Raw genomic sequence first — 22,139 nt, 5'->3', positions numbered from 1 at the left:
TGTCACACTAGCTGTGTATCTCTAACAAAGTTGACGTATGTCCTCACCTCTGTGACGGTTAAAACGATTTCGCCCCCGGGTGGGCTCGAACCACCAACCTTTCGGTTAACAGCCGAACGCGCTAGCCGATTGCGCCACGGAGGCCTTGATTTTGGTTCACTTGTGCTCTGTGTATCATGGCAAATCGTATACCTTCTGCAGGAATCTCGCAGAATATTAGCATCTGCTTACGCCCCTTCACATGGATAACGTGCATGCATACTGTAGCGAGGCTCATAAACGAATGACATCGCCAAGCATGACATTATACTAGAAAATGCATACAAACCACTCTTCTGCCTATGCATTCAGAAAAACTCTGAGGCCCGTAGAATACTAGTCATAGGTTGTAGAACATCCCTTTCATTCAGTGTACTGCCATGTGTTAGAAGCTGGTCGAGATAGCGCCGCTCCATGCAGGAAGGTGAAAAAAAAAGAATGCCTTCTGTGAGGTTCGAATTCACGACCACTGGTTTACGAGACCAGTGCTCTACCACTGAGCTAAGAAGGCGGCAGCTTTGCGTTCGTGAGCTATCCCCGAATTGTCACTTCATCACACTGAATCTTGCAGCCCTCGACCAGATATCGGATTAGGCACACAGCTGCTGCTGGGGGTGTCCACATTGCCGTTTTCCAAATCTCTTGACTGTTTCGCCCTTACGATCGACGACGAGCGTCGGGCCACCAAAGGTTTGCCGTCTGCACAATCCTGACCTAGTGCACAGCTTGTGGGATAGCGTGGCTCGACTGCGAAATGCGCCTTTCGGCTCCTCTCTCTGGCTGCAGTGCGCTGTTGTCCACAGTGGCGCTGGCGTTGCCCACGGGGCTTCATGTAAGGCGACTGCACGTCGCTCGGCCAACAGCGGCCTACTGCAGACCGACACTTAAGTGACACCAAATACAAATCGACATCGAGAGACAGGCCCTGTCATATGGCACTCGCGACGTGTACGCTGAAATTGAATGTAAATAATACGTCTTTTGTAGTGGGCGTCGCTCTACTGCAGTGTCACACACGACGAATAAATAGGAAAACAGTAGAACGTCTGCGTAGGGCCATGTTTTTACCTACAGCGTCACTTGGCTGAATGTGTACAAGGCCCTGTGGCATCACTCAAACACAGCCAAATTGTCACACTAGCTGTGTATCTCTAACAAAGTTGACGTATGTCCTCACCTCTGTGACGGTTAAAACGATTTCGCCCCCGGGTGGGCTCGAACCACCAACCTTTCGGTTAACAGCCGAACGCGCTAGCCGATTGCGCCACGGAGGCCTTGATTTTGGTTCACTTGTGCTCTGTGTATCATGGCAAATCGTATACCTTCTGCAGGAATCTCGCAGAATATTAGCATCTGCTTACGCCCCTTCACATGGATAACGTGCATGCATACTGTAGCGAGGCTCATAAACGAATGACATCGCCAAGCATGACATTATACTAGAAAATGCATACAAACCACTCTTCTGCCTATGCATTCAGAAAAACTCTGAGGCCCGTAGAATACTAGTCATAGGTCGTAGAACATCCCTTTCATTCAGTGTACTGCCATGTGTTAGAAGCTGGTCGAGATAGCGCCGCTCCATGCAGGAAGGTGAAAAAAAAAGAATGCCTTCTGTGAGGTTCGAACTCACGACCCCTGGTTTACGAGACCAGTGCTCTACCACTTTTTTTTTTTTTTTTTTAGATTAAAACACGAAAACTTCAGTCCTGGTGTAGAGAAGAAACATATATAAAGGCGGCAAATCCAGAAACAGTATAAAAGAAAATGGCTCACACAGGTGACCTTAGCCAACACCCTCTCTTTCAAATGTCAGGCTAAGCATATTGGCAAAATCATCTCGGAGGCCTGGCAATCGCAAGCGCTGCCAGTAAGCAGTAAGCATGTACTGCCGAAACGCTAGGTGTCCATCCTCTTCATGACAACTGTTGACAAAATGTACGAAATGGCCAATCAACCACATGACGGTATGGAGCTTCGTCCGCGGAAAAAAGGAAGAATCGGGCCGGACGATGATGTCAATAGTATAAGCGGCTTCAGCAGACCTAGTGACAAAAGCAAGTTGTTTCCTGAGCCAACGCCAATTAGCAAGGTGCCCACAGCAGGTGAATCGATGTTCAAGGGTATCCACGAGACCACACCGAGTACAGGTGTCCGTGTCAGAAAGACCAATACGGTGCAGTCGTACATTGGTGGGAACCAAATTATTTATTACCCTATACCACGTGGACGCCACGGCCATAGAGTGGATCGGCAGACTAACGTTCTTCCAGACGTTCCTCCAGGACACAGATGGAGACGCCAGTTCTATTGGATTGGGACCGGCCAGCCCCTCCCAGCGGGCAATCAAGCCCTTGGTCGTTGGCACCGGTCGCCGCAAGAAGACGTCACCGAGGTAACTCACCGCAATGTAAAATTCCCGAATGTGTTTCAACTTAAAATTTAGGCGTCCGACATCGACAGGTGGAGCAAGGCTCGCCGGACGCACAACAGTAAAAAGCCTGGATGTAATTGAAGTCACTTCTTGCGTAACAATTAGAGTCGTTCGGCGGACGTACAAAGCAGACGCCTTGCGAGTAATGTCAGAGAGGCCCAAGCCTCCGGAGAGACGCGGTTTCGTCATTACCTCGTAACGTAACTTGAATAGATGGCCCTTCCATATAAACCTGCTAGACAATTGGCGCAACCTTTTCGCCACCATCATGGGAAGTGGGAACAGCTGAGCAACATAATAAGCTTTACATAGGACGTAGGTGTCTAAAATTCTGACTTTTTGCAAAATGGTAGCAGAGCGCTGCTCATGGACCATCAGAGCCCCCTGTATCTTCTCGGTGACAGATTTCCAATTGAGAGCCGCCATTTTTAGAGGACACCGATCAATGATAATCCCCAAGGACGTATGGCGATCGACAAAAGTGGCCCAAGGGACGTCAGCATCGCGAAATCCTCGAATATCAAGGAACTTACATTTACCCTGATTGAGACGCGCTCCAGAGACACGACAGTATGCATCAACCGCCCCTTTCAACAACGGGATATCATCACGTTGACGGAGGAGAACAACGACATCATCCGCATATGCCTTAACAGAGAGCTTCCCACCAGAGAGGGACATACCCTGAAGCTTGAGAGCAATAGTCCGAAGCAGCGGTTCCAGGGACAATACGAATAAAGACATAGAGAGCGGACTACCCTGAGGCACTCCGCGGCGGATAGCAATGGGCGGCGTCAGCTGCCCATTGACTGACACCCGAGCTGTTATTCCCCTATACAAATTGCCAAGAACACCACGTGATGAAGCGTTAAAACCTATTGTACCTAAAACACGATCTAAAAACACATGACTGACGTGATCAAAAGCCTTATAAAAATCAAGGAAGGCAAAGGCACAATGTACGTTTGTAACCGCCGCAACCGAGACAACATCCCGATATTCGGCTACTGGTGTCAGAATAGATCTATCATGAAAACAACATTGATGTGCACCAATCACACCCCGAAGCAGAGAGGACAACCGGCTATTGAGCGCTCTAGCAGCTGTCTTATAGTCAAAATTCAGCAATGTGAGCGGACGAAGATTGGCAGCAGATAAACGACCAGAGGACTTCGGGATTAAAACAATTTTCCCTACTTTAAAATCGGCAGGCACATCCATCCCCCTGACAATCTCATTTAAAATCTGCGTAAAAATGCCACCCAAAAGAGGCCAAAAACGGAGATAAAATTCTTTAGGCAGGCCGTCTGGACCCGGCGATTTACTGGACGGAGAGCGAGCAATAAAATCGAAAACATCATCTACCTGGAACTCCCGGAGAAATTCGCCGTTCGCGTCAGGCGCGATCGTCGCAGTTAGATCCCCAAAGACATCATCCGAAAGAGACTCACCAGAATCATCGGCAGAATATAGACTAGTGTAATACTGATGAAGAGCACGAACCATTTCCTCCTGTGCAATAAGCTGTCGCCCATCATCCACCGTAAGAGAAGAGATGAAGGAGCGACGACGACGAGTCTGATGCCGTAGCAGGTGGTACAAGGATGTCAGTTCACCTTCAACAAGAGAGTGAGGTTTCGACTTAACTCGCAGACCATCCATCTGTCGTCGTTTAAGGCTCAAGAGCTTGGCTTTAATACGACGAACATCATGGATCCGCAGTGGAGAGGTACCCGCCGCGTCATATAGTTCACGCAGGACAGAGTAGTAATATTCATACGTGTTCTTAAAATCACGCGTCCTAGCAGCACAGTAGAAAATCAAAGTCTGACGAATCTTGGGCTTGGCAAACGCAGTCCACCAAACCAGCAAGGAGGGGTATCGCGGGACAGAGCGAAGACATCGCTCCCACACGCCACTTATAACATCATCCATAGCACTGTCGGCAAGGTGGGAAACATTTAACATCCACTGGGAACGATAAAGTTTTGCAGGTTGGCGACTAAGATTTACAGTTGCAGTAAAAGCACAATGGTCAGAAAAACTAGTAGGAATAACATCGACAGAAAGAATTTTATCACATAAAAAATCAGATAAATAGAATCTGTCGAGTCTACTGCATGAGGACGCGGTAAAAAACGTATATTTCACCAGGGTTGGATATTTGTGTTCCCAAACATCACGCAGATGCATCGTACGAACTAAGTCATGTAAATCACGGCAATAATTAAAATTGGGGGACTGGTCTGCAGGGCGTAAAACACAATTAAAATCGCCTCCGAGCAGGAGACTCCGAGGACTCTGGCGCAAAAGATAAATAAGCTCTTCTTTATAAAAGCGCGATCGAGCCACAGTGTGACCCGAACCAGAGGGGGCATACAAAACAACGAGGCGGAGATCAAAAAGACGACAACCAATCCCACGGCCAGAGTCAAGGAATTCAGTGTCAGTAATAGGAATGCCCTCTCGAAAGAAAAGAGCAGTTCCTGTTGAATATTCCGGCGCGACATTAAAAACAGTTTGAAATCCAGGTAGAGAGAGATCAGAAAACAACACTTCCTGCAAAAACACTACGTCCGCACAGGCGTCGTAAATAAACTGCCGCAAAGAGGCAATGCGAACGTCGGACTCAATACGGTTAACATTTAAGGTAAGAAAGGTGTATGCTTGAACCATAGAGAGAAAAGCGAGAAAACAAATCACCTACACCGACGCACCAGCGTCACAGTCCATAGCAGGGGTGACAGAGGCATCCGAGGGAGGGGGACTGCTACCCCGTTCCGCGGATCCCTTACGTTTCGGTTTTTTACGAACAGCATTAACGTTCGGCTGAACGCGTAACTTGCGTCGGCTGACGGGCAAGGAAACTTCAGCCGCCGGTGACGTAGGAGGGTCAAGTTCTGTATCCGACACCACCCGCGCCGGTCCACATGCGGGATCCGGGGTCGCGGGGGAAACATCCGACAAAACGGAATGGTCAACACCTGCACTAGCTTCCGGCAAACATGGACTGCACGGAGGCGAAACGTGAGCAGGAAGGTCCGAGGCCGCAGAGTTGGAAGGAAGCGGAGCAGCTCCGCTGGCAGAGGTATGGGGCAGCGAAGCAGGAAGTTGTCGCGGCTCCACTTGTTGTGACATCGAAGTCGGTTCGGAAGACGGCGCCAACAGGCCCGACCGACGACCCGACTCGAGAGAAGCTGCGTCGGAGGCCGGAGGGGCGCCAGCAGCCGCCACCGGAACCGCTACCTCAGGAGGGCAGGGAGCAGCTACAGTACACAGTGGCTCGGAGGATGCCGGTCGCTCGGACTGGGGCATCTCAGGGAGATCCTCATCCGTACTATTTCCATCGTGTGGGCGACGCCTCTTATTATTCAAAAGTGGCACACCCACCTGAGGGACAGACGGAACAACATCAGATTTAGCACGCAAAGGAGGAAATTCTGTATCAGGGGTGCGCAAAACCTGTGGAGGGGCGCTACTACCACTGGACTGTGCTACACCAAGAGCAGAACCACCTGCAACGAGGTCAGCGACCGTTAACTTGCGACGCTGTTCGAGAGAATTTTTTAAAACAAAAACTCTCCGCGGACAGTCGGTACGCACGTGACCACTTTCATTGCACAAAAAACAGGTGCCCACCTGACCACTATATGTTACATGGACACGATATCCACCGTCTGCAGGTGAGATGGAATATTCTGCTTAACGTGCATTTCGACTGAACGAATACCACTGTAACATTGCAGGCGATGTTGGCTTGACCAGCGTTCAAGGCGAATGCTCTTTACATCACCATACTTCTGTAGACCCTCCTTAAGATAGACATTATCCACCTCCGGTGGAAGGTTGTAAACACGAACATTGGTATACGTGATGGAAGCATTGGAAAGCAGCACGGTACTTACAGAATCATCCCGATGCCGAAAGAGAACTTGATGACCATATTTAGAAAGAATTTTATCAACCTGAAGTGGGTCCATAAACTTAACAAAGAAAACATACAGTTCGGTATCAAAATAAGCAGTGTGCACCTGATCCGAATGAACACCAAAGGTATCTACCAACCAATCATGAATCTCAAGAGAACTAGGTTGCACATGGCGGGTTGACTTGTCAAAAGCAAAACTAACTGTAGCCTGACGAGGAATAACCTGGGACGACATTTTCAAAATATGCGGTCGAAACCGCTACACAAAAAACACTGAAATAAGGACAGAAAGTAACACAAGGTACGAAACAACGACGGAGAAAAACTCACAGAAGTTGCAACACAACACGTAAACAAAAACGATAGTCCACTATACGTAACGCTACGGCGGAGCGGAAGACTAGGCACGTCCACACTGCACGGCGTCTAAAGCGGAACGAGCTATCTCCAAATTGTTACTTCATCATACTGAATCTTGCAGCCCTCGACCAGATATCGGATTTGGCACACAGCTGCTGCTGGGGGTGTCCACATTGCCGTTTTCCAAATCTCTTGACTGTTTCGCCCTTACGATCGACGACGAGCGTCGGGCCACCAAAGGTTTGCCGTCTGCACAATCTTGACCTAGCGCACAGCTTGTGGGATAGCGTGGCTCGACTGCGAAATGCGCCTTTCGGCTCCTCTCTCTGGCTGCAGTGCGCTGTTGTCCACAGTGGCGCTGGCGTTGCCCACGGGGCTTCATGTAAGGCGACTGCACGTCGCTCGGCCAACAGCGGCCTACTGCAGACCGACACTTAAGTGACACCAAATACAAATCGACATCGAGAGACAGGCCCTGTCATATGGCACTCGCGACGTGTACGCTGAAATTGAATGTAAATAATACGTCTTTTGTAGTGGGCGTCGCTCTACTGCAGTGTCACACACGACGAATAAATAGGAAAACAGTAGAACGTCTGCGTAGGGCCATGTTTTTACCTACAGCGTCACTTGGCTGAATGTGTACAAGGCCCTGTGGCATCACTCAAACACAGCCAAATTGTCACACTAGCTGTGTATCTCTAACAAAGTTGACGTATGTCCTCACCTCTGTGACGGTTAAAACGATTTCGCCCCCGGGTGGGCTCGAACCACCAAACTTTCGGTTAACAGCCGAACGCGCTAGCCGATTGCGCCACGGAGGCCTTGATTTTGGTTCACTTGTGCTCTGTGTATCATGGCAAATCGTATACCTTCTGCAGGAATCTCGCAGAATATTAGCATCTGCTTACGCCCCTTCACATGGATAACGTGCATGCATACTGTAGCGAGGCTCATAAACGAATGACATCGCCAAGCATGACATTATACTAGAAAATGCATACAAACCACTCTTCTGCCTATGCATTCAGAAAAACTCTGAGGCCCGTAGAATACTAGTCATAGGTTGTAGAACATCCCTTTCATTCAGTGTACTGCCATGTGTTAGAAGCTGGTCGAGATAGCGCCGCTCCATGCAGGAAGGTGAAAAAAAAAGAATGCCTTCTGTGAGGTTCGAACTCACGACCCCTGGTTTACGAGACCAGTGCTCTACCACTGAACTAAGAAGGCGGCAGCTTTGCGTTCGTGAGCTATCCCCGAATTGTCACTTCATCACACTGAATCTTGCAGCCCTCGACCAGATATCGGATTTGGCACACAGCTGCTGCTGGGGGTGTCCACATTGCCGTTTTCCAAATCTCTTGACTGTTTCGCCCTTACGATCGACGACGAGCGTCGGGCCACCAAAGGTTTGCCGTCTGCACAATCCTGACCTAGTGCACAGCTTGTGGGATAGCGTGGCTCGACTGCGAAATGCGCCTTTCGGCTCCTCTCTCTGGCTGCAGTGCGCTGTTGTCCACAGTGGCGCTGGCGTTGCCCACGGGGCTTCATGTAAGGCGACTGCACGTCGCTCGGCCAACAGCGGCCTACTGCAGACCGACACTTAAGTGACACCAAATACAAATCGACATCGAGAGACAGGCCCTGTCATATGGCACTCGCGACGTGTACGCTGAAATTGAATGTAAATAATACGTCTTTTGTAGTGGGCGTCGCTCTACTGCAGTGTCACACACGACGAATAAATAGGAAAACAGTAGAACGTCTGCGTAGGGCCATGTTTTTACCTACAGCGTCACTTGGCTGAATGTGTACAAGGCCCTGTGGCATCACTCAAACACAGCCAAATTGTCACACTAGCTGTGTATCTCTAACAAAGTTGACGTATGTCCTCACCTCCGTGACGGTTAAAACGATTTCGACCCCGGGTGGGCTCGAACCACCAACCTTTCGGTTAACAGCCGAACGCGCTAGCCGATTGCGCCACGGAGGCCTTGATTTTGGTTCACTTGTGCTCTGTGTATCATGGCAAATCGTATACCTTCTGCAGGAATCTCGCAGAATATTAGCATCTGCTTACGCCCCTTCACATGGATAACGTGCATGCATACTGTAGCGAGGCTCATAAACGAATGACATCGCCAAGCATGACATTATACTAGAAAATGCATACAAACCACTCTTCTGCCTATGCATTCAGAAAAACTCTGAGGCCCGTAGAATACTAGTCATAGGTTGTAGAACATCCCTTTCATTCAGTGTACTGCCATGTGTTAGAAGCTGGTCGAGATAGCGCCGCTCCATGCAGGAAGGTGAAAAAAAAAAAGAATGCCTTCTGTGAGGTTCGAACTCACGACCCCTGGTTTACGAGACCAGTGCTCTACCACTGAGCTAAGAAGGCGGCAGCTTTGCGTTCGTGAGCTATCCCCGAATTGTCACTTCATCACACTGAATCTTGCAGCCCTCGACCAGATATCGGATTTGGCACACAGCTGCTGCTGGGGGTGTCCACATTGCCGTTTTCCAAATCTCTTGACTGTTTCGCCCTTACGATCGACGACGAGCGTCGGGCCACCAAAGGTTTGCCGTCTGCACAATCCTGACCTAGTGCACAGCTTGTGGGATAGCGTGGCTCGACTGCGAAATGCGCCTTTCGGCTCCTCTCTCTGGCTGCAGTGCGCTGTTGTCCACAGTGGCGCTGGCGTTGCCCACGGGGCTTCATGTAAGGCGACTGCACGTCGCTCGGCCAACAGCGGCCTACTGCAGACCGACACTTAAGTGACACCAAATACAAATCGACATCGAGAGACAGGCCCTGTCATATGGCACTCGCGACGTGTACGCTGAAATTGAATGTAAATAATACGTCTTTTGTAGTGGGCGTCGCTCTACTGCAGTGTCACACACGACGAATAAATAGGAAAACAGTAGAACGTCTGCGTAGGGCCATGTTTTTACCTACAGCGTCACTTGGCTGAATGTGTACAAGGCCCTGTGGCATCACTCAAACACAGCCAAATTGTCACACTAGCTGTGTATCTCTAACAAAGTTGACGTATGTCCTCACCTCTGTGACGGTTAAAACGATTTCGCCCCCGGGTGGGCTCGAACCACCAACCTTTCGGTTAACAGCCGAACGCGCTAGCCGATTGCGCCACGGAGGCCTTGATTTTGGTTCACTTGTGCTCTGTGTATCATGGCAAATCGTATACCTTCTGCAGGAATCTCGCAGAATATTAGCATCTGCTTACGCCCCTTCACATGGATAACGTGCATGCATACTGTAGCGAGGCTCATAAACGAATGACATCGCCAAGCATGACATTATACTAGAAAATGCATACAAACCACTCTTCTGCCTATGCATTCAGAAAAACTCTGAGGCCCGTAGAATACTAGTCATAGGTTGTAGAACATCCCTTTCATTCAGTGTACTGCCATGTGTTAGAAGCTGGTCGAGATAGCGCCGCTCCATGCAGGAAGGTGAAAAAAAAAGAATGCCTTCTGTGAGGTTCGAACTCACGACCCCTGGTTTACGAGACCAGTGCTCTACCACTGAGCTAAGAAGGCGGCAGCTTTGCGTTCGTGAGCTATCCCCGAATTGTCACTTCATCACACTGAATCTTGCAGCCCTCGACCAGATATCGGATTTGGCACACAGCTGCTGCTGGGGGTGTCCACATTGCCGTTTTCCAAATCTCTTGACTGTTTCGCCCTTACGATCGACGACGAGCGTCGGGCCACCAAAGGTTTGCCGTCTGCACAATCCTGACCTAGTGCACAGCTTGTGGGATAGCGTGGCTCGACTGCGAAATGCGCCTTTCGGCTCCTCTCTCTGGCTGCAGTGCGCTGTTGTCCACAGTGGCGCTGGCGTTGCCCACGGGGCTTCATGTAAGGCGACTGCACGTCGCTCGGCCAACAGCGGCCTACTGCAGACCGACACTTAAGTGACACCAAATACAAATCGACATCGAGAGACAGGCCCTGTCATATGGCACTCGCGACGTGTACGCTGAAATTGAATGTAAATAATACGTCTTTTGTAGTGGGCGTCGCTCTACTGCAGTGTCACACACGACGAATAAATAGGAAAACAGTAGAACGTCTGCGTAGGGCCATGTTTTTACCTACAGCGTCACTTGGCTGAATGTGTACAAGGCCCTGTGGCATCACTCAAACACAGCCAAATTGTCACACTAGCTGTGTATCTCTAACAAAGTTGACGTATGTCCTCACCTCTGTGACGGTTAAAACGATTTCGCCCCCGGGTGGGCTCGAACCACCAACCTTTCGGTTAACAGCCGAACGCGCTAGCCGATTGCGCCACGGAGGCCTTGATTTTGGTTCACTTGTGCTCTGTGTATCATGGCAAATCGTATACCTTCTGCAGGAATCTCGCAGAATATTAGCATCTGCTTACGCCCCTTCACATGGATAACGTGCATGCATACTGTAGCGAGGCTCATAAACGAATGACATCGCCAAGCATGACATTATACTAGAAAATGCATACAAACCACTCTTCTGCCTATGCATTCAGAAAAACTCTGAGGCCCGTAGAATACTAGTCATAGGTTGTAGAACATCCCTTTCATTCAGTGTACTGCCATGTGTTAGAAGCTGGTCGAGATAGCGCCGCTCCATGCAGGAAGGTGAAAAAAAAAAGAATGCCTTCTGTGAGGTTCGAACTCACGACCCCTGGTTTACGAGACCAGTGCTCTACCACTGAACTAAGAAGGCGGCAGCTTTGCGTTCGTGAGCTATCCCCGAATTGTCACTTCATCACACTGAATCTTGCAGCCCTCGACCAGATATCGGATTTGGCACACAGCTGCTGCTGGGGGTGTCCACATTGCCGTTTTCCAAATCTCTTGACTGTTTCGCCCTTACGATCGACGACGAGCGTCGGGCCACCAAAGGTTTGCCGTCTGCACAATCCTGACCTAGTGCACAGCTTGTGGGATAGCGTGGCTCGACTGCGAAATGCGCCTTTCGGCTCCTCTCTCTGGCTGCAGTGCGCTGTTGTCCACAGTGGCGCTGGCGTTGCCCACGGGGCTTCATGTAAGGCGACTGCACGTCGCTCGGCCAACAGCGGCCTACTGCAGACCGACACTTAAGTGACACCAAATACAAATCGACATCGAGAGACAGGCCCTGTCATATGGCACTCGCGACGTGTACGCTGAAATTGAATGTAAATAATACGTCTTTTGTAGTGGGCGTCGCTCTACTGCAGTGTCACACACGACGAATAAATAGGAAAACAGTAGAACGTCTGCGTAGGGCCATGTTTTTACCTACAGCGTCACTTGGCTGAATGTGTACAAGGCCCTGTGGCATCACTCAAACACAGCCAAATTGTCACACTAGCTGTGTATCTCTAACAAAGTTGACGTATGTCCTCACCTCCGTGACGGTTAAAACGATTTCGACCCCGGGTGGGCTCGAACCACCAACCTTTCGGTTAACAGCCGAACGCGCTAGCCGATTGCGCCACGGAGGCCTTGATTTTGGTTCACTTGTGCTCTGTGTATCATGGCAAATCGTATACCTTCTGCAGGAATCTCGCAGAATATTAGCATCTGCTTACGCCCCTTCACATGGATAACGTGCATGCATACTGTAGCGAGGCTCATAAACGAATGACATCGCCAAGCATGACATTATACTAGAAAATGCATACAAACCACTCTTCTGCCTATGCATTCAGAAAAACTCTGAGGCCCGTAGAATACTAGTCATAGGTTGTAGAACATCCCTTTCATTCAGTGTACTGCCATGTGTTAGAAGCTGGTCGAGATAGCGCCGCTCCATGCAGGAAGGTGAAAAAAAAAAAGAATGCCTTCTGTGAGGTTCGAACTCACGACCCCTGGTTTACGAGACCAGTGCTCTACCACTGAGCTAAGAAGGCGGCAGCTTTGCGTTCGTGAGCTATCCCCGAATTGTCACTTCATCACACTGAATCTTGCAGCCCTCGACCAGATATCGGATTTGGCACACAGCTGCTGCTGGGGGTGTCCACATTGCCGTTTTCCAAATCTCTTGACTGTTTCGCCCTTACGATCGACGACGAGCGTCGGGCCACCAAAGGTTTGCCGTCTGCACAATCCTGACCTAGTGCACAGCTTGTGGGATAGCGTGGCTCGACTGCGAAATGCGCCTTTCGGCTCCTCTCTCTGGCTGCAGTGCGCTGTTGTCCACAGTGGCGCTGGCGTTGCCCACGGGGCTTCATGTAAGGCGACTGCACGTCGCTCGGCCAACAGCGGCCTACTGCAGACCGACACTTAAGTGACACCAAATACAAATCGACATCGAGAGACAGGCCCTGTCATATGGCACTCGCGACGTGTACGCTGAAATTGAATGTAAATAATACGTCTTTTGTAGTGGGCGTCGCTCTACTGCAGTGTCACACACGACGAATAAATAGGAAAACAGTAGAACGTCTGCGTAGGGCCATGTTTTTACCTACAGCGTCACTTGGCTGAATGTGTACAAGGCCCTGTGGCATCACTCAAACACAGCCAAATTGTCACACTAGCTGTGTATCTCTAACAAAGTTGACGTATGTCCTCACCTCTGTGACGGTTAAAACGATTTCGCCCCCGGGTGGGCTCGAACCACCAACCTTTCGGTTAACAGCCGAACGCGCTAGCCGATTGCGCCACGGAGGCCTTGATTTTGGTTCACTTGTGCTCTGTGTATCATGGCAAATCGTATACCTTCTGCAGGAATCTCGCAGAATATTAGCATCTGCTTACGCCCCTTCACATGGATAACGTGCATGCATACTGTAGCGAGGCTCATAAACGAATGACATCGCCAAGCATGACATTATACTAGAAAATGCATACAAACCACTCTTCTGCCTATGCATTCAGAAAAACTCTGAGGCCCGTAGAATACTAGTCATAGGTTGTAGAACATCCCTTTCATTCAGTGTACTGCCATGTGTTAGAAGCTGGTCGAGATAGCGCCGCTCCATGCAGGAAGGTGAAAAAAAAAGAATGCCTTCTGTGAGGTTCGAACTCACGACCCCTGGTTTACGAGACCAGTGCTCTACCACTGAGCTAAGAAGGCGGCAGCTTTGCGTTCGTGAGCTATCCCCGAATTGTCACTTCATCACACTGAATCTTGCAGCCCTCGACCAGATATCGGATTTGGCACACAGCTGCTGCTGGGGGTGTCCACATTGCCGTTTTCCAAATCTCTTGACTGTTTCGCCCTTACGATCGACGACGAGCGTCGGGCCACCAAAGGTTTGCCGTCTGCACAATCCTGACCTAGTGCACAGCTTGTGGGATAGCGTGGCTCGACTGCGAAATGCGCCTTTCGGCTCCTCTCTCTGGCTGCAGTGCGCTGTTGTCCACAGTGGCGCTGGCGTTGCCCACGGGGCTTCATGTAAGGCGACTGCACGTCGCTCGGCCAACAGCGGCCTACTGCAGACCGACACTTAAGTGACACCAAATACAAATCGACATCGAGAGACAGGCCCTGTCATATGGCACTCGCGACGTGTACGCTGAAATTGAATGTAAATAATACGTCTTTTGTAGTGGGCGTCGCTCTACTGCAGTGTCACACACGACGAATAAATAGGAAAACAGTAGAACGTCTGCGTAGGGCCATGTTTTTACCTACAGCGTCACTTGGCTGAATGTGTACAAGGCCCTGTGGCATCACTCAAACACAGCCAAATTGTCACACTAGCTGTGTATCTCTAACAAAGTTGACGTATGTCCTCACCTCTGTGACGGTTAAAACGATTTCGCCCCCGGGTGGGCTCGAACCACCAACCTTTCGGTTAACAGCCGAACGCGCTAGCCGATTGCGCCACGGAGGCCTTGATTTTGGTTCACTTGTGCTCTGTGTATCATGGCAAATCGTATACCTTCTGCAGGAATCTCGCAGAATATTAGCATCTGCTTACGCCCCTTCACATGGATAACGTGCATGCATACTGTAGCGAGGCTCATAAACGAATGACATCGCCAAGCATGACATTATACTAGAAAATGCATACAAACCACTCTTCTGCCTATGCATTCAGAAAAACTCTGAGGCCCGTAGAATACTAGTCATAGGTTGTAGAACATCCCTTTCATTCAGTGTACTGCCATGTGTTAGAAGCTGGTCGAGATAGCGCCGCTCCATGCAGGAAGGTGAAAAAAAAAGAATGCCTTCTGTGAGGTTCGAACTCACGACCCCTGGTTTACGAGACCAGTGCTCTACCACTGAGCTAAGAAGGCGGCAGCTTTGCGTTCGTGAGCTATCCCCGAATTGTCACTTCATCACACTGAATCTTGCAGCCCTCGACCAGATATCGGATTAGGCACACAGCTGCTGCTGGGGGTGTCCACATTGCCGTTTTCCAAATCTCTTGACTGTTTCGCCCTTACGATCGACGACGAGCGTCGGGCCACCAAAGGTTTGCCGTCTGCACAATCCTGACCTAGTGCACAGCTTGTGGGATAGCGTGGCTCGACTGCGAAATGCGCCTTTCGGCTCCTCTCTCTGGCTGCAGTGCGCTGTTGTCCACAGTGGCGCTGGCGTTGCCCACGGGGCTTCATGTAAGGCGACTGCACGTCGCTCGGCCAACAGCGGCCTACTGCAGACCGACACTTAAGTGACACCAAATACAAATCGACATCGAGAGACAGGCCCTGTCATATGGCACTCGCGACGTGTACGCTGAAATTGAATGTAAATAATACGTCTTTTGTAGTGGGCGTCGCTCTACTGCAGTGTCACACACGACGAATAAATAGGAAAACAGTAGAACGTCTGCGTAGGGCCATGTTTTTACCTACAGCGTCACTTGGCTGAATGTGTACAAGGCCCTGTGGCATCACTCAAACACAGCCAAATTGTCACACTAGCTGTGTATCTCTAACAAAGTTGACGTATGTCCTCACCTCTGTGACGGTTAAAACGATTTCGCCCCCGGGTGGGCTCGAACCACCAACCTTTCGGTTAACAGCCGAACGCGCTAGCCGATTGCGCCACGGAGGCCTTGATTTTGGTTCACTTGTGCTCTGTGTATCATGGCAAATCGTATACCTTCTGCAGGAATCTCGCAGAATATTAGCATCTGCTTACGCCCCTTCACATGGATAACGTGCATGCATACTGTAGCGAGGCTCATAAACGAATGACATCGCCAAGCATGACATTATACTAGAAAATGCATACAAACCACTCTTCTGCCTATGCATTCAGAAAAACTCTGAGGCCCGTAGAATACTAGTCATAGGTTGTAGAACATCCCTTTCATTCAGTGTACTGCCATGTGTTAGAAGCTGGTCGAGATAGCGCCGCTCCATGCAGGAAGGTGAAAAAAAAAGAATGCCTTCTGTGAGGTTCGAACTCACGACCCCTGGTTTACGAGACCAGTGCTCTACCACTGAGCTAAGAAGGCGGCAGCTTTGCGTTCGTGAGCTATCCCCGAATTGTCACTTCATCACACTGAATCTTGCAGCCCTCGACCAGATATCGGATTTGGCACACAGCTGCTGCTGGGGGTGTCCACATTGCCGTTTTCCAAATCTCTTGACTGTTTCGCCCTTACGATCGACGACGAGCGTCGGGCCACCAAAGGTTTGCCGTCTGCACAATCCTGACCTAGTGCACAGCTTGTGGGATAGCGTGGCTCGACTGCGAAATGCGCCTTTCGGCTCCTCTCTCTGGCTGCAGTGCGCTGTTGTCCACAGTGGCGCTGGCGTTGCCCACGGGGCTTCATGTAAGGCGACTGCACGTCGCTCGGCCAACAGCGGCCTACTGCAGACCGACACTTAAGTGACACCAAATACAAATCGACATCGAGAGACAGGCCCTGTCATATGGCACTCGCGACGTGTACGCTGAAATTGAATGTAAATAATACGTCTTTTGTAGTGGGCGTCGCTCTACTGCAGTGTCACACACGACGAATAAATAGGAAAACAGTAGAACGTCTGCGTAGGGCCATGTTTTTACCTACAGCGTCACTTGGCTGAATGTGTACAAGGCCCTGTGGCATCACTCAAACACAGCCAAATTGTCACACTAGCTGTGTATCTCTAACAAAGTTGACGTATGTCCTCACCTCTGTGACGGTTAAAACGATTTCGCCCCCGGGTGGGCTCGAACCACCAACCTTTCGGTTAACAGCCGAACGCGCTAGCCGATTGCGCCACGGAGGCGTTGATTTTGGTTCACTTGTGCTCTGTGTATCATGGCAAATCGTATACCTTCTGCAGGAATCTCGCAGAATATTAGCATCTGCTTACGCCCCTTCACATGGATAACGTGCATGCATACTGTAGCGAGGCTCATAAACGAATGACATCGCCAAGCATGACATTATACTAGAAAATGCATACAAACCACTCTTCTGCCTATGCATTCAGAAAAACTCTGAGGCCCGTAGAATACTAGTCATAGGTTGTAGAACATCCCTTTCATTCAGTGTACTGCCATGTGTTAGAAGCTGGTCGAGATAGCGCCGCTCCATGCAGGAAGGTGAAAAAAAAAAAGAATGCCTTCTGTGAGGTTCGAACTCACGACCCCTGGTTTACGAGACCAGTGCTCTACCACTGAGCTAAGAAGGCGGCAGCTTTGCGTTCGTGAGCTATCCCCGAATTGTCACTTCATCACACTGAATCTTGCAGCCCTCGACCAGATATCGGATTTGGCACACAGCTGCTGCTGGGGGTGTCCACATTGCCGTTTTCCAAATCTCTTGACTGTTTCGCCCTTACGATCGACGACGAGCGTCGGGCCACCAAAGGTTTGCCGTCTGCACAATCCTGACCTAGTGCACAGCTTGTGGGATAGCGTGGCTCGACTGCGAAATGCGCCTTTCGGCTCCTCTCTCTGGCTGCAGTGCGCTGTTGTCCACAGTGGCGCTGGCGTTGCCCACGGGGCTTCATGTAAGGCGACTGCACGTCGCTCGGCCAACAGCGGCCTACTGCAGACCGACACTTAAGTGACACCAAATACAAATCGACATCGAGAGACAGGCCCTGTCATATGGCACTCGCGACGTGTACGCTGAAATTGAATGTAAATAATACGTCTTTTGTAGTGGGCGTCGCTCTACTGCAGTGTCACACACGACGAATAAATAGGAAAACAGTAGAACGTCTGCGTAGGGCCATGTTTTTACCTACAGCGTCACTTGGCTGAATGTGTACAAGGCCCTGTGGCATCACTCAAACACAGCCAAATTGTCACACTAGCTGTGTATCTCTAACAAAGTTGACGTATGTCCTCACCTCTGTGACGGTTAAAACGATTTCGCCCCCGGGTGGGCTCGAACCACCAACCTTTCGGTTAACAGCCGAACGCGCTAGCCGATTGCGCCACGGAGGCCTTGATTTTGGTTCACTTGTGCTCTGTGTATCATGGCAAATCGTATACCTTCTGCAGGAATCTCGCAGAATATTAGCATCTGCTTACGCCCCTTCACATGGATAACGTGCATGCATACTGTAGCGAGGCTCATAAACGAATGACATCGCCAAGCATGACATTATACTAGAAAATGCATACAAACCACTCTTCTGCCTATGCATTCAGAAAAACTCTGAGGCCCGTAGAATACTAGTCATAGGTTGTAGAACATCCCTTTCATTCAGTGTACTGCCATGTGTTAGAAGCTGGTCGAGATAGCGCCGCTCCATGCAGGAAGGTGAAAAAAAAAGAATGCCTTCTGTGAGGTTCGAACTCACGACCCCTGGTTTACGAGACCAGTGCTCTACCACTGAGCTAAGAAGGCGGCAGCTTTGCGTTCGTGAGCTATCCCCGAATTGTCACTTCATCACACTGAATCTTGCAGCCCTCGACCAGATATCGGATTTGGCACACAGCTGCTGCTGGGGGTGTCCACATTGCCGTTTTCCAAATCTCTTGACTGTTTCGCCCTTACGATCGACGACGAGCGTCGGGCCACCAAAGGTTTGCCGTCTGCACAATCCTGACCTAGTGCACAGCTTGTGGGATAGCGTGGCTCGACTGCGAAATGCGCCTTTCGGCTCCTCTCTCTGGCTGCAGTGCGCTGTTGTCCACAGTGGCGCTGGCGTTGCCCACGGGGCTTCATGTAAGGCGACTGCACGTCGCTCGGCCAACAGCGGCCTACTGCAGACCGACACTTAAGTGACACCAAATACAAATCGACATCGAGAGACAGGCCCTGTCATATGGCACTCGCGACGTGTACGCTGAAATTGAATGTAAATAATACGTCTTTTGTAGTGGGCGTCGCTCTACTGCAGTGTCACACACGACGAATAAATAGGAAAACAGTAGAACGTCTGCGTAGGGCCATGTTTTTACCTACAGCGTCACTTGGCTGAATGTGTACAAGGCCCTGTGGCATCACTCAAACACAGCCAAATTGTCACACTAGCTGTGTATCTCTAACAAAGTTGACGTATGTCCTCACCTCTGTGACGGTTAAAACGATTTCGCCCCCGGGTGGGCTCGAACCACCAACCTTTCGGTTAACAGCCGAACGCGCTAGCCGATTGCGCCACGGAGGCCTTGATTTTGGTTCACTTGTGCTCTGTGTATCATGGCAAATCGTATACCTTCTGCAGGAATCTCGCAGAATATTAGCATCTGCTTACGCCCCTTCACATGGATAACGTGCATGCATACTGTAGCGAGGCTCATAAACGAATGACATCGCCAAGCATGACATTATACTAGAAAATGCATACAAACCACTCTTCTGCCTATGCATTCAGAAAAACTCTGAGGCCCGTAGAATACTAGTCATAGGTTGTAGAACATCCCTTTCATTCAGTGTACTGCCATGTGTTAGAAGCTGGTCGAGATAGCGCCGCTCCATGCAGGAAGGTGAAAAAAAAAGAATGCCTTCTGTGAGGTTCGAACTCACGACCCCTGGTTTACGAGACCAGTGCTCTACCACTGAGCTAAGAAGGCGGCAGCTTTGCGTTCGTGAGCTATCCCCGAATTGTCACTTCATCACACTGAATCTTGCAGCCCTCGACCAGATATCGGATTAGGCACACAGCTGCTGCTGGGGGTGTCCACATTGCCGTTTTCCAAATCTCTTGACTGTTTCGCCCTTACGATCGACGACGAGCGTCGGGCCACCAAAGGTTTGCCGTCTGCACAATCCTGACCTAGTGCACAGCTTGTGGGATAGCGTGGCTCGACTGCGAAATGCGCCTTTCGGCTCCTCTCTCTGGCTGCAGTGCGCTGTTGTCCACAGTGGCGCTGGCGTTGCCCACGGGGCTTCATGTAAGGCGACTGCACGTCGCTCGGCCAACAGCGGCCTACTGCAGACCGACACTTAAGTGACACCAAATACAAATCGACATCGAGAGACAGGCCCTGTCATATGGCACTCGCGACGTGTACGCTGAAATTGAATGTAAATAATACGTCTTTTGTAGTGGGCGTCGCTCTACTGCAGTGTCACACACGACGAATAAATAGGAAAACAGTAGAACGTCTGCGTAGGGCCATGTTTTTACCTACAGCGTCACTTGGCTGAATGTGTACAAGGCCCTGTGGCATCACTCAAACACAGCCAAATTGTCACACTAGCTGTGTATCTCTAACAAAGTTGACGTATGTCCTCACCTCTGTGACGGTTAAAACGATTTCGCCCCCGGGTGGGCTCGAACCACCAACCTTTCGGTTAACAGCCGAACGCGCTAGCCGATTGCGCCACGGAGGCCTTGATTTTGGTTCACTTGTGCTCTGTGTATCATGGCAAATCGTATACCTTCTGCAGGAATCTCGCAGAATATTAGCATCTGCTTACGCCCCTTCACATGGATAACGTGCATGCATACTGTAGCGAGGCTCATAAACGAATGACATCGCCAAGCATGACATTATACTAGAAAATGCATACAAACCACTCTTCTGCCTATGCATTCAGAAAAACTCTGAGGCCCGTAGAATACTAGTCATAGGTTGTAGAACATCCCTTTCATTCAGTGTACTGCCATGTGTTAGAAGCTGGTCGAGATAGCGCCGCTCCATGCAGGAAGGTGAAAAAAAAAGAATGCCTTCTGTGAGGTTCGAACTCACGACCCCTGGTTTACGAGACCAGTGCTCTACCACTGAGCTAAGAAGGCGGCAGCTTTGCGTTCGTGAGCTATCCCCGAATTGTCACTTCATCACACTGAATCTTGCAGCCCTCGACCAGATATCGGATTTGGCACACAGCTGCTGCTGGGGGTGTCCACATTGCCGTTTTCCAAATCTCTTGACTGTTTCGCCCTTACGATCGACGACGAGCGTCGGGCCACCAAAGGTTTGCCGTCTGCACAATCCTGACCTAGTGCACAGCTTGTGGGATAGCGTGGCTCGACTGCGAAATGCGCCTTTCGGCTCCTCTCTCTGGCTGCAGTGCGCTGTTGTCCACAGTGGCGCTGGCGTTGCCCACGGGGCTTCATGTAAGGCGACTGCACGTCGCTCGGCCAACAGCGGCCTACTGCAGACCGACACTTAAGTGACACCAAATACAAATCGACATCGAGAGACAGGCCCTGTCATATGGCACTCGCGACGTGTACGCTGAAATTGAATGTAAATAATACGTCTTTTGTAGTGGGCGTCGCTCTACTGCAGTGTCACACACGACGAATAAATAGGAAAACAGTAGAACGTCTGCGTAGGGCCATGTTTTTACCTACAGCGTCACTTGGCTGAATGTGTACAAGGCCCTGTGGCATCACTCAAACACAGCCAAATTGTCACACTAGCTGTGTATCTCTAACAAAGTTGACGTATGTCCTCACCTCTGTGACGGTTAAAACGATTTCGCCCCCGGGTGGGCTCGAACCACCAACCTTTCGGTTAACAGCCGAACGCGCTAGCCGATTGCGCCACGGAGGCGTTGATTTTGGTTCACTTGTGCTCTGTGTATCATGGCAAATCGTATACCTTCTGCAGGAATCTCGCAGAATATTAGCATCTGCTTACGCCCCTTCACATGGATAACGTGCATGCATACTGTAGCGAGGCTCATAAACGAATGACATCGCCAAGCATGACATTATACTAGAAAATGCATACAAACCACTCTTCTGCCTATGCATTCAGAAAAACTCTGAGGCCCGTAGAATACTAGTCATAGGTTGTAGAACATCCCTTTCATTCAGTGTACTGCCATGTGTTAGAAGCTGGTCGAGATAGCGCCGCTCCATGCAGGAAGGTGAAAAAAAAAAAGAATGCCTTCTGTGAGGTTCGAACTCACGACCCCTGGTTTACGAGACCAGTGCTCTACCACTGAGCTAAGAAGGCGGCAGCTTTGCGTTCGTGAGCTATCCCCGAATTGTCACTTCATCACACTGAATCTTGCAGCCCTCGACCAGATATCGGATTTGGCACACAGCTGCTGCTGGGGGTGTCCAC

General features: G+C 50.2%; 29 non-coding genes across 29 annotated transcripts; all 29 read right to left on the bottom strand.

Moving 5' to 3' along the window:
• Window positions 1-70: 70 nt before the first annotated feature.
• Window positions 71-144, bottom strand: Trnan-guu. The gene has a single exon. It is a non-coding gene; the product is annotated as a tRNA-Asn (tRNA).
• A 334-nt stretch (window positions 145-478) lies between these two features.
• On the bottom strand, window positions 479-550 carry Trnat-cgu. The gene has a single exon. It is a non-coding gene; the product is annotated as a tRNA-Thr (tRNA).
• Window positions 551-1,239: 689 nt separating this feature from the next.
• Window positions 1,240-1,313, bottom strand: Trnan-guu. The gene has a single exon. It is a non-coding gene; the product is annotated as a tRNA-Asn (tRNA).
• Window positions 1,314-7,511: 6,198 nt separating this feature from the next.
• On the bottom strand, window positions 7,512-7,585 carry Trnan-guu. The gene has a single exon. It is a non-coding gene; the product is annotated as a tRNA-Asn (tRNA).
• A 334-nt stretch (window positions 7,586-7,919) lies between these two features.
• Trnat-cgu lies at window positions 7,920-7,991 on the bottom strand. Its single transcript has one exon. It is a non-coding gene; the product is annotated as a tRNA-Thr (tRNA).
• Window positions 7,992-8,680: 689 nt separating this feature from the next.
• On the bottom strand, window positions 8,681-8,755 carry Trnan-guu. The gene has a single exon. It is a non-coding gene; the product is annotated as a tRNA-Asn (tRNA).
• Window positions 8,756-9,090: 335 nt separating this feature from the next.
• Window positions 9,091-9,162, bottom strand: Trnat-cgu. Its single transcript has one exon. It is a non-coding gene; the product is annotated as a tRNA-Thr (tRNA).
• Window positions 9,163-9,851: 689 nt separating this feature from the next.
• On the bottom strand, window positions 9,852-9,925 carry Trnan-guu. Its single transcript has one exon. It is a non-coding gene; the product is annotated as a tRNA-Asn (tRNA).
• Window positions 9,926-10,259: 334 nt separating this feature from the next.
• Window positions 10,260-10,331, bottom strand: Trnat-cgu. The gene has a single exon. It is a non-coding gene; the product is annotated as a tRNA-Thr (tRNA).
• A 689-nt stretch (window positions 10,332-11,020) lies between these two features.
• Trnan-guu lies at window positions 11,021-11,094 on the bottom strand. The gene has a single exon. It is a non-coding gene; the product is annotated as a tRNA-Asn (tRNA).
• Window positions 11,095-11,429: 335 nt separating this feature from the next.
• On the bottom strand, window positions 11,430-11,501 carry Trnat-cgu. Its single transcript has one exon. It is a non-coding gene; the product is annotated as a tRNA-Thr (tRNA).
• Window positions 11,502-12,190: 689 nt separating this feature from the next.
• Trnan-guu lies at window positions 12,191-12,265 on the bottom strand. Its single transcript has one exon. It is a non-coding gene; the product is annotated as a tRNA-Asn (tRNA).
• A 335-nt stretch (window positions 12,266-12,600) lies between these two features.
• Trnat-cgu lies at window positions 12,601-12,672 on the bottom strand. Its single transcript has one exon. It is a non-coding gene; the product is annotated as a tRNA-Thr (tRNA).
• Window positions 12,673-13,361: 689 nt separating this feature from the next.
• Window positions 13,362-13,435, bottom strand: Trnan-guu. Its single transcript has one exon. It is a non-coding gene; the product is annotated as a tRNA-Asn (tRNA).
• Window positions 13,436-13,769: 334 nt separating this feature from the next.
• On the bottom strand, window positions 13,770-13,841 carry Trnat-cgu. Its single transcript has one exon. It is a non-coding gene; the product is annotated as a tRNA-Thr (tRNA).
• Window positions 13,842-14,530: 689 nt separating this feature from the next.
• Trnan-guu lies at window positions 14,531-14,604 on the bottom strand. The gene has a single exon. It is a non-coding gene; the product is annotated as a tRNA-Asn (tRNA).
• A 334-nt stretch (window positions 14,605-14,938) lies between these two features.
• Trnat-cgu lies at window positions 14,939-15,010 on the bottom strand. Its single transcript has one exon. It is a non-coding gene; the product is annotated as a tRNA-Thr (tRNA).
• A 689-nt stretch (window positions 15,011-15,699) lies between these two features.
• On the bottom strand, window positions 15,700-15,773 carry Trnan-guu. The gene has a single exon. It is a non-coding gene; the product is annotated as a tRNA-Asn (tRNA).
• Window positions 15,774-16,107: 334 nt separating this feature from the next.
• On the bottom strand, window positions 16,108-16,179 carry Trnat-cgu. The gene has a single exon. It is a non-coding gene; the product is annotated as a tRNA-Thr (tRNA).
• A 689-nt stretch (window positions 16,180-16,868) lies between these two features.
• On the bottom strand, window positions 16,869-16,942 carry Trnan-guu. Its single transcript has one exon. It is a non-coding gene; the product is annotated as a tRNA-Asn (tRNA).
• Window positions 16,943-17,278: 336 nt separating this feature from the next.
• Window positions 17,279-17,350, bottom strand: Trnat-cgu. Its single transcript has one exon. It is a non-coding gene; the product is annotated as a tRNA-Thr (tRNA).
• A 689-nt stretch (window positions 17,351-18,039) lies between these two features.
• On the bottom strand, window positions 18,040-18,113 carry Trnan-guu. The gene has a single exon. It is a non-coding gene; the product is annotated as a tRNA-Asn (tRNA).
• A 334-nt stretch (window positions 18,114-18,447) lies between these two features.
• On the bottom strand, window positions 18,448-18,519 carry Trnat-cgu. Its single transcript has one exon. It is a non-coding gene; the product is annotated as a tRNA-Thr (tRNA).
• A 689-nt stretch (window positions 18,520-19,208) lies between these two features.
• On the bottom strand, window positions 19,209-19,282 carry Trnan-guu. The gene has a single exon. It is a non-coding gene; the product is annotated as a tRNA-Asn (tRNA).
• A 334-nt stretch (window positions 19,283-19,616) lies between these two features.
• Window positions 19,617-19,688, bottom strand: Trnat-cgu. The gene has a single exon. It is a non-coding gene; the product is annotated as a tRNA-Thr (tRNA).
• A 689-nt stretch (window positions 19,689-20,377) lies between these two features.
• Trnan-guu lies at window positions 20,378-20,451 on the bottom strand. The gene has a single exon. It is a non-coding gene; the product is annotated as a tRNA-Asn (tRNA).
• Window positions 20,452-20,785: 334 nt separating this feature from the next.
• On the bottom strand, window positions 20,786-20,857 carry Trnat-cgu. The gene has a single exon. It is a non-coding gene; the product is annotated as a tRNA-Thr (tRNA).
• Window positions 20,858-21,546: 689 nt separating this feature from the next.
• Window positions 21,547-21,620, bottom strand: Trnan-guu. The gene has a single exon. It is a non-coding gene; the product is annotated as a tRNA-Asn (tRNA).
• A 336-nt stretch (window positions 21,621-21,956) lies between these two features.
• On the bottom strand, window positions 21,957-22,028 carry Trnat-cgu. Its single transcript has one exon. It is a non-coding gene; the product is annotated as a tRNA-Thr (tRNA).
• Between the last annotated feature and the right edge of the window lie 111 nt (window positions 22,029-22,139).

This window comes from Schistocerca piceifrons, chromosome 5 (genome assembly GCF_021461385.2).
Source record: "Schistocerca piceifrons isolate TAMUIC-IGC-003096 chromosome 5, iqSchPice1.1, whole genome shotgun sequence".
In the NCBI taxonomy this organism is placed as follows: Eukaryota; Metazoa; Arthropoda; class Insecta; order Orthoptera; family Acrididae; genus Schistocerca; species Schistocerca piceifrons.
The sequence above is the reverse complement of the archived record's forward strand: the minus strand, read 5'-3'. Positions and strand labels throughout refer to the sequence as shown.